This window comes from Tiliqua scincoides, chromosome 5 (assembly GCF_035046505.1).
Source record: "Tiliqua scincoides isolate rTilSci1 chromosome 5, rTilSci1.hap2, whole genome shotgun sequence".
Classification (NCBI taxonomy): domain Eukaryota; kingdom Metazoa; phylum Chordata; class Lepidosauria; order Squamata; family Scincidae; genus Tiliqua; species Tiliqua scincoides.
Window position 1 is genome coordinate 86,591,839 of NC_089825.1, and position 9,492 is coordinate 86,601,330.

The window sequence follows — 9,492 nt, forward strand, 5'->3', positions numbered from 1 at the left end:
GGAAGTGATGTCAAGCTGAAATTAAATCCGGGTAAGACAGAGGCTCTCCTGGTTCGGAAATCCTTGATGCAGGTGCTGGATTATCGGCTTGCTCTGAATGGGGTTGCACTCCCTCTGAAGGAGCAGGTTCGCAGCTTGGGGGTCCTCCTGGACTCGCAGCTGCTCCTGGATTCCCAGGTGGCGGCTGTGGCTAGGGGGGCCTTTGCTCAGCTTCAGCTGGTGCGCCAGCTGCGTCCGTACTTGGATCGTGCAGACCTGGCCACGGTGATCCATGCCATGGTGACATCAAGGTTAGATTACTGTAACGCGCTCTATGTGGGGCTGCCCCTGAAGACGGCTCGGAAACTACAATTAGTACAGAATGCGGTGGCCCGTGTGGTCACCGGAGCCAGGCAGTTTGACTCTGTCAGTCCGCTTCTCCGGGGGCTGCCCATTTGTTTCCGGGCCCAATTCAAGGTGCTGGTTTTGACCTTTAAAGCCCTATACTGCTCTGGGCCAGGATATCTTAGAGACCGCCTACTCCCGTACAATCCGGCTCGCCATCTCAGGTCATCAGAGAAGGCCTTTTTGCAAGTGCCGCCACCCAAGGAGGTCCGGGGGGCGGATGCAAGAAATAGGGCCTTCTCGGTAGTGGCACCAGCATTATGGAACTCCCTTCCCCTTGATTTGAGAATGGCTCCCTCTCTTGAGAGTTTTCGGCGAGACCTGAAAACACTGTTGTTTAAACAAGCCTTCTGATTTCTGGCCTTCTTAACATTTTTATACATCTTTTAGTTTTTTACAGGCTTGATTCCTCGGTGACTTGCTCTTTTATTCTGTCTTTTAATCTGACTACTGTTTTTATGGCCTCTGTAATGTGTTTTTAAATGTTTTTATCTGCTATGTATTAATGTTTTTAAAATCTGTTTTTTTTAATATGTTGTTAGCCGCCCTGGGTCCCGTTAGGGAGAAGGGCGGGATAAAAATAAAGTTTATTATTATTATTATTATTATTATTATTATTATTATTATTATTATTATTATATGGCCAGAAGTGACATCATCAAGCAAATTAAAATAAATAATTATAAATAATTAAATTAAAATAAAAGAAATAATTAAATAAGGGGGAGCCAGTCCTGTTCCACCAAGTGAATCTACTCTGAAGTAAGTCCTATTGTGGTCAATGGGGCTTACTCTCAGGAAAGTGTGGGTAGGATTACAGCCTGTGAGCCCAATCCTATGCATGTCTACTCTGAAGTAAGTCCCATAGTGGTCAACAGGGCTTACTCTCAGGAAAGTGTGGGTAGGATTGCAGCCTGTGAGCTCAAGCCTATGCATGTCTACTCAGAAGTAAGTCCCATAGTGGTCAATGGAGCTTACTCTGTAGCCTGCCTGCAATAACCCCCCCCCCAAAAAAAAATCAGTGAGATTTCCAGCCCTCCCCAGTGCCCAGTTTAAAGTTCTTCTATTCTTCTAGCATATCAAGATAAAGACCCACCTGACTTCACAAGTGCAAAATAGAAAACTTTCCCCTTACCACCTGAAGCCTCTTTTTTGTCCTTTATAGTGGGGAGGCTGCCTTCTGGAACATTTCCAGCTCCATTGGATCGGGACCATTCTGGTGTCCTCACATTCCCCTTTGCCTGGCCTGACCAGCAGCCAAGGCACGTCTGCCTACTCACGAGTAAATGCGACGTGAGGCTGCTTGCTTTCCATAGGACTCAATAGACTGCAGCTGGGAGGGAAGGAGGGACCTTCTCCCTTTGTGTTTTTGGGGGCTGCATTCATTGGATCAGGACCATTCTGACTTCCTTGGAGTCCTCTCAGCCTGCCCTTTCCGATGGACTACTCACAAGTAAACGCGGCCACGTGGCTTCGTTTCCAGCTCAGACTCACAGCTGGGAGGAATGGGACCTCTTGTGTTTTTGGGAGGCTGCATTCATTGGACCGGGACCATTCTGGTGTCTTTGGAGTTGTCTCAGCTTGCCCTTTCGGACAGACTAAATTATGACAAACAGCAGAAAGTATGCATATGCACTCAATTTGCATAATTTATATAAGGGGTAGAATTGAGCTTTTCTCAGTGCAGAATGTTAACTTTGTTTTCAGTATGGAAAACACACAGCCTTGGCTACAGGCCGTCATGAAAAAAATAGCATAGCAGTTAACAAACAAGGAGCAGATAAATCTGAACTGTAAGCATAGTTTAATATGAGGGCAAATGGACAGGGAGAGGAAGAACAATTAATTCAGTCTAGGGAACCATCAGGAGTGTCTGTGGTGCAAAGGTTAAATGGATGGCAGGAACACAAAATAGCACTGCTGTATCAAAGTTCCATCTAGAAATCTAGTGTTCCATTTCCAGGAACAGCCATACAGATTCCACTGGTTCAGAGCTGGCCCAAGTCTTCCTATAGCTTGAGTTGGTATGCCAAATGCTGCCCCACCTTACATTGTGAAGTGCCCACCTCTTCCCCCAGCCATGGATTGGAAAAGGAAAAAAGGGGAACAGAGTGAAAGAGAAAATGGGGGGGAGAATGGTCGGTCTGAGTGTCAGAGACACTCTCCCACAATTCCTTTTCTGCTCTGTTCTCCTCTTACTTTTCAATCCAGGAAATGGGAAGAGGAGGAGGGAGGTGAGTGGGCACATGGCGGCAGACACCCTCTGCCAATTTACTGCCTGAGGAGACTGGCAGCCCAGTCCTAGCCACACTTTCCTGGGAGTAAGCCCCATTGACTCTAATGGGACTTACTTCTGAGTAGAAATGCATAGGATTAGGCTCTTATGCAGTCAGATCCATGAATGGGCCAGCACTACATTGGGTGCTCACACACAGGGCCCCGCTGTTGTTGGTCCTCTAAAGCAAGGGTGTCCAAACATTTTGGCAGGAGGGCCACATCATCTCTCTGACACTGTGTCAGGGGCCGGGGAAAAATAATTAATTTACTTTTAAAATTTGAATAAATTTACATGAATGAATTTATTAGAGATGGAGCTTATATGAATGAATGAAGATGTTGTAGTAATCTCTGAGCATGAACTGGAGGTTGTCCATGACTTTGTGTACCTTGGCTCAACGATCTCCGACACTCATTCTCTCGATACCGAGCTAAACAAGCGCATCGGTAAAGCAGCTACCACGTTTTCCAGACTCACAAAGAGAGTCTGGTCCAACAAGAAGCTGACGGAACATACCAAGATCCAGGTCTACAGAGCTTGCGTCCTGAGTACACTTCTGTACTGCAGCGAGTCATGGACTCTTCGCTCACAACAGGAGAGGAAACTGAGCGCTTTCCACATGCGCTGCCTCCGACGCATCCTCGGCATCACCTGGCAGGACAAAGTTCCAAACAACACAGTCCTGGAACGTGCTGGAATCCCTAGCATGTATTCACTGCTGAAACAGAGACGCCTGCGTTGGCTTGGTCATGTCGTGAGAATGGATGATGGCCGGATCCCAAAGGATCTCCTCTATGGAGAACTCGTGCAAGGAAAGCGCCCTACAGGTAGACCACAGCTGCGATACAAGGACATCTGCAAGAGGGATCTGAAGGCCTTAGGGATGGACCTCAACAAGTGGGAAACCCTGGCCTCTGAGTGGCCCGCTTGGAGGCAGGCTGTGCAGCATGGCCTTTCCCAGTTTGAAGAGACACTTTGCCAACAGTCTGAGGCTAAGAGGCAAAGAAGGAAGGCCCATAGCCAGGGAGACAGACCAGGGACAGACTGCACTTGCTCCCGGTGTGGAAGGGATTGTCACTCCCGGATTGGCCTTTTCAGCCACACTAGACGCTGTGCCAGAACCACCTTTCAGAGCGCGATACCATAGTCTTTCGAGACTGAAGGTTGCCAATACAAGTAGCTCAGGGTCTTTAAAGGCCTTGCACAAAGCAAGGCCAGCCTTTCCTTTGCTGCCACTGCTGCATCACTGATGTGAAACAGCAAGTAGTTGAGGAAGCCCTTGTCCCACAGCTCAGGTGAGAGGTTGAACAGTCGTCCTCATGCTGAGAGCAGTTGTATCGGGCCAGCATGGGCTCCAGCAAGTCTCTGGAGGGCCAGAGGCTCATTGGAGACTCGGGGCTCCCAGCAGGCCGGAGTCCCCAAGGGCCGCAAGTGGCCCCCAGGCCAGGGTTTGGGCACCCTTGCTCTAAAGCTAACCGCTTTCCGCTCTGCCTTTCTCCTGCAACGAGCTGAGGACCAAATCAAATGTTAGAGGCAACCATGTGTGTGTTAAATACAGTACAAAACACATTGGTTTACTCAATTTCCTTATAAAGTGGCATTGGGGACTACTCTTTATTTAAAGGAGCATGTGGAGGAGAGCCAAACATGTCCCCTCCCCTGCATTGCTTTGCCACACTTCATTTCTTTAAGCAGCCTTCTCTCTGCCCAACTCACTTTTCGCTTTGAGCTGGGGAAAACTACTTCAAAATGACAGTGTCAGATAAGATGAGGAGGGCGTGGGGTCTGCTCCCCTTTTTGGTTGTCCCCAGCATCTATTTTGACCTGGAGAGATGTGATCAACAGGGCACAATTCCGCAGTACTGCTGGTGATTTACTCTTATGCAAGCCTCATTGAAACATGTAGGAGGAGCATGAGAGCATGAAAGCATAGGACTATGCATGCTGCCCTGAGATCCTTGACGGAAGGGTAAGATAAAAGTGTTATAAATGTTGGGACATGGAGCCCGAACACACTGCTCAGACACCTACAGTACTGCAGTTCAGCTGAACACTTAAAACCATAGGGCAGCGGTTTCCAAAGTGGTGGGTTGCAACCCACCATTGAGAATCACCACCATTGGTAATCAAATCCCCCTTAAGGTGAGTGGCTCAGTAATGGGTGTTCTGATGGTGCCACAATGATCACAGCACTGTGGGAACCCAGGAGCTTTCCCCCTTACCTGGGGGGGGGGTCCTGCTGGCCTTGAGGAGGGTCTGGAAGGCCCAGAAACAGCCCTCTCTGTGGGCCTCCCTGATGCTCAAAATTGCTCCATTTCGGGATCGGTGCACTCTTATGGTCCCCAAGGCCAGTAGGACACTCCAGGTAAGGGGGAAAACCCCTGGGTTCCCACAGCTGGGATCCCACAGCTGTCGTGACACCACCCCTGCCCCAGGTCCTGCCCCTGCAAACACTCACCTGCGGTCCCAAAGTCCGAATAAGACTTTGGGGACTGCTACCATAGGCCATCACAATATGCAGTTAATCAAGATAAAAATAAATCTCTATAAAAAGCATAAAAACTAAGAAATGCGTAGCGCATCCTACAGCAGAGGCATCCAGCAATACACTGCAGACTCGAGTTCGCAGAGGGCAAATAGCCTTTAAAACAAAACATAATATTTGTGACATGGTCTTAACTGCCTTTGAGCAGAGCAAAGCACACAATCCACTCTTTAATTCAATAAGCACATTCGGCTGAGAAAATCACTCCCGGTCTAGATTAAACTCAGGACAAACGGTGTTCGAAACAAGAGACAGCATTTAGTGCAACAAATTTTGGCCTGATTTTCCTGGGCAGCCTCTATTAAACTACTTTGTATATTACGAGCATACCTTTGCTGGGCGGCAAGTGGGAAAATATCTCACAATCATTCCCAGACACACTTCTACTAAGAATATCTGAAAAGGAGTCTTTCCCTTAGGGAGGCATACAGTGGACAATATAATCCATAATGAACATCCACTACACACTGTTGGACACAAATACGCAGATGTTCATTAACTGGGATTTTAGCATTTATTCCCTCCGGAGACGCTGTAGGCATCGTCTGAGAATGGAGAGCAGTATAAGTCTTCCTTGCCATGCTTAAAGCATAGACCATTAGAAACTTTCCTGCTGCATCATAAAAATTTGAGTCTCATGAGGAGGCCAGGGAGGGGCCCTCACTCAGTAGCAGAGTACCCACACGGCATTCAGAAGATCCCAGGTTCAGTTCCTGGCATCTCCTGGTAGAGCTGGGAATGACTGCTCCCCCTCCAAAAAAAAACCCTGGCAAGCTGCTTCCAATCAACACACACCAACTTAATATAAGGAAGCTTCATATATTCATATAGGAACCGCCCTACTAAATTAGACCAAAGATGCAGCATCCTTTTTCAACAGTTGCGTGTTAAATGCCTCTGGAAAGCCCACAAACATAACATGAAAGCACTGGGGCCCTCCCCACCACTGCCCCTCAGCAACTGGTATTCAGGAAGATGCTCTAAGGCACATTTGGGTTTCAGAACTCTATAACAATTAAGAAACTGTGTATTTTGCACATATTGTACATCATTCTATAAATGAGCCTCTGTTAATCTTTATTCTCTCCCTGACCAAGAGCCCAATCCTATCCCCCCACCATCTTACGCCATCAGTGGTGCTGATGGAGCATGCACCGCAGACAATAGTGGGAGGGCAGTGACCAGATGGCCTGGAAGAGGTGAGTAAAAATATTTTTTACTTGCCTCTCTGTACCAACTTGGCTGTCAATGAGTTTCCTTGGACCTATGCTAGTTCTTTTGCTGGTGTAAGCCAGAGGAGAGGCAGGTGGCATGTCAGGCCAGGGAAAATGAGCATAGTGCCTAGCATGCTCTGTTGCTGCCAGGCTCCACTCCTTCTGCCCCTTCATATCTCCATTCTCTACCTATGACCCACCTTCTCCTGCAACTTACCTGCTCCAATGCAGGCTGCGCCCATCTGTGGCAGGCACGCAGTGCTGCTGGCTGTTTGCGTCAGCAACTCTGGCGCGCATAATAGCACCGCACCATTTACAGTGCTGCAGAGGCATTTATGATGGTGGATGATGAGACCCGCCACCGTAAATGCCTAATTGGATTAGGCTGTAAATTTACTGGGGCAGTTTTATACTTAGTCTACTTAGTAAATATACTAACCTGCTACTGTATCATAATTTGATATAATAAATGTGCAATGGGGGGGACAGCAGTTCAGTAGTTAAATGTATTTATTCAAAAATGGCTTCTGATAACATTTCTTCTGGTGCCATGGACTTTGTGTTCAGCGTGTATGAAAGCATGTACAGTATACAGGATTTAACTGTACTAAATCCTATATATACCAGAGGGAAAGAAAGGAAATAGGTGATGGGAGGCAATGGTGAAAGGCATGATATTGAAAGTGTGAAGGGGAATAGCTACACAAAAGCAATCATCAAGGATATCAGAGATCTAATGCATCTTTTTAGATTGTGAGCCCTTTAGGGACAGGGAGCCATTAGTTATTTGATTTTTCTCTGTAAACCGCTTTGTGAACTTTTAGCTGAAAGCGGTATATAAATACTATTAATACTAATAATACTAATACTACTACTAATAATAATAATGCTCACTGAGGGAGTAAATCTGTGTCTGTGTTGTACCACATCAGCCTGCAGGCAGAGGCTCACATGACTGAATGCTCTTCCTTTAAAAAAAAAAAAAAGTCCCTGCACAAAGAAAACTACCATGTCAGGGAGAAGGATAGGCACAATCCATTCTGTTACCCTGCACATGCCCAATCTCTTCTGATCTCGGAAGCTAAGCAGGGTCAGGCTTGGTTAGTACTTGGATGGGAGACCGCTTGGGAATACCGGGTGCTGTAGGCTTATACCATAGTCTTTCGAGACTGAAGGTTGCCAACCATTCTCTCTATGCTCATTTTCTATGTAGAATGATGAAGAGGATGGTTAGTATGGAGATGTATTTAGCCATGTGAGCTTTTATTTCAGAGTGGTACAGCCTTGAATCTAGTTTATCACCTCAGTCAGAACTTGATGTTCTTGATCCTGATCAGTAATGTGTGTTTTTTGGGTTTTTTAAAATTTTATTTTATTAAAAACAAATAAAGTTAAAAAGTAAAGATATTGCAAGTTATGTGGCAAGCGCTGTGATCTTGAACTACATTTCTTTGTTGTACTACAAAATCATATAAAATATTAGCTGTCAAATCTTAAACAGTCTACTGTTTATTAAAAAGTACATTAACACACAAAAAATGAGAAAAAATAAAATAAATCCCCTATCTACTTATCAGATCCATAGGTTTTTTTGGCCCATTTTCCCCTTGACGCGTAGGAAGTCCATGAATGGTTTCCAATTGTCCATAAAAGTTTTTACTGACATCTTTAAGAAGAATTGTAAGTTTATCCATTTCTGCCAAATCCAATGCCTTTAGCCACCATTCTTCCAGTGCCAGTATCTCTGGAACTTTCCAGTATTTGGCATACAATATTCTTGCAGCAGTTGTCATATTAAAACACAGTTTTATAGTATTTTTGAATTGAATCATCCAATATTCCCAAAAATGACAACAAAAAAAACTTCTGGTTTCATTTGTAAAATTACCTTAAATATCAACTGCATTTGCTGGTGTATCAAAGTCCAATTTTTTTCGCTTTTGTACAGGGCCTTCCACATATGATAAAATGTTCCTTCTTGTCTTTTACACTTTCAGGATCTATTTGGTACATTTTCATACATTTTTGCCAACTTAACCTGGAGTCAAATACAATCTAGACATCATTTTATAAAAGTTCTCTTTAAAGTTTTCATTCAATGTAAATTTTTATCTTTTAATCCACAAGCTCTCCCATTGCTCCATTGTTATCTCATGACCAACATGATCAGTAATGCGTTTAATGGGGCAGCCACTTTGAGGAAAGATGGAAGGTGGTAGGCCAGGGCTCCACTCATCCCTCCTCCATACACACCCTTTCTCCATACACTTCTTTTTTGTATTTGTGTCAGCAGCTAGAGGAAAGAGAAGCTGCAGAGCAGAATGCTTCTTGTGAGTTACAATTTTCCTTGGATCCCAGCTTCCTCTCACTGATACCTAGTTTGCACTGACTACAGATGGGGGCTTCCTGCAGGTGGGGGCTTCCTTGGTTGAATGCTCCTTCACACCAAAAAACCCTCACAAAACCAGAATTATTCCTACCCATAGAAAGCTTGATGTTGGGAAGTATTCCAGACTATCCTTATTTTTGACATCTTGCCCAGAGGCCCATGAAAGAGAAAGATCAGCTATAGACCAACTGTCCTCTTAGATTCTCCTCAGGTACCCTGGCTAATTCTCCCAGATGCATAAGGACCACTGAGAACCTCAACTCTGCAGCTCATGATTGGATTAAAAGATTCCACACAGGTAAGCAAGTATTTGGAATGGGGTGACTCAAATCACAAAAATCCAATTCACCCCCACTCCCTACATTAGCCAGCCATCCTTCCTGCAGGAAACATTGTCGATACAGAGATGTCTGCCATGAAGGAACTGGGAAATGCAGGAGACTCTTCCCTAGCCTGACCGTAGAAATGGTTTCCGTATGATAAATATGCATTGCACACCATAGTGGTGATTTAGGCTCTACAGACAAGTTTTCTGCAAGACTAGGGGAGGAAGAACAAAGCAATCTGTAAGCCAAGAGCAGAGTACCCGAGTTTCTCAGCTGAGTGAACAAGCTGGACCTGTAAGATTTGACAGAGAGCCAAAAGTATCACTTCCGCCTATTAGGATGGGGTCCTCATGAAT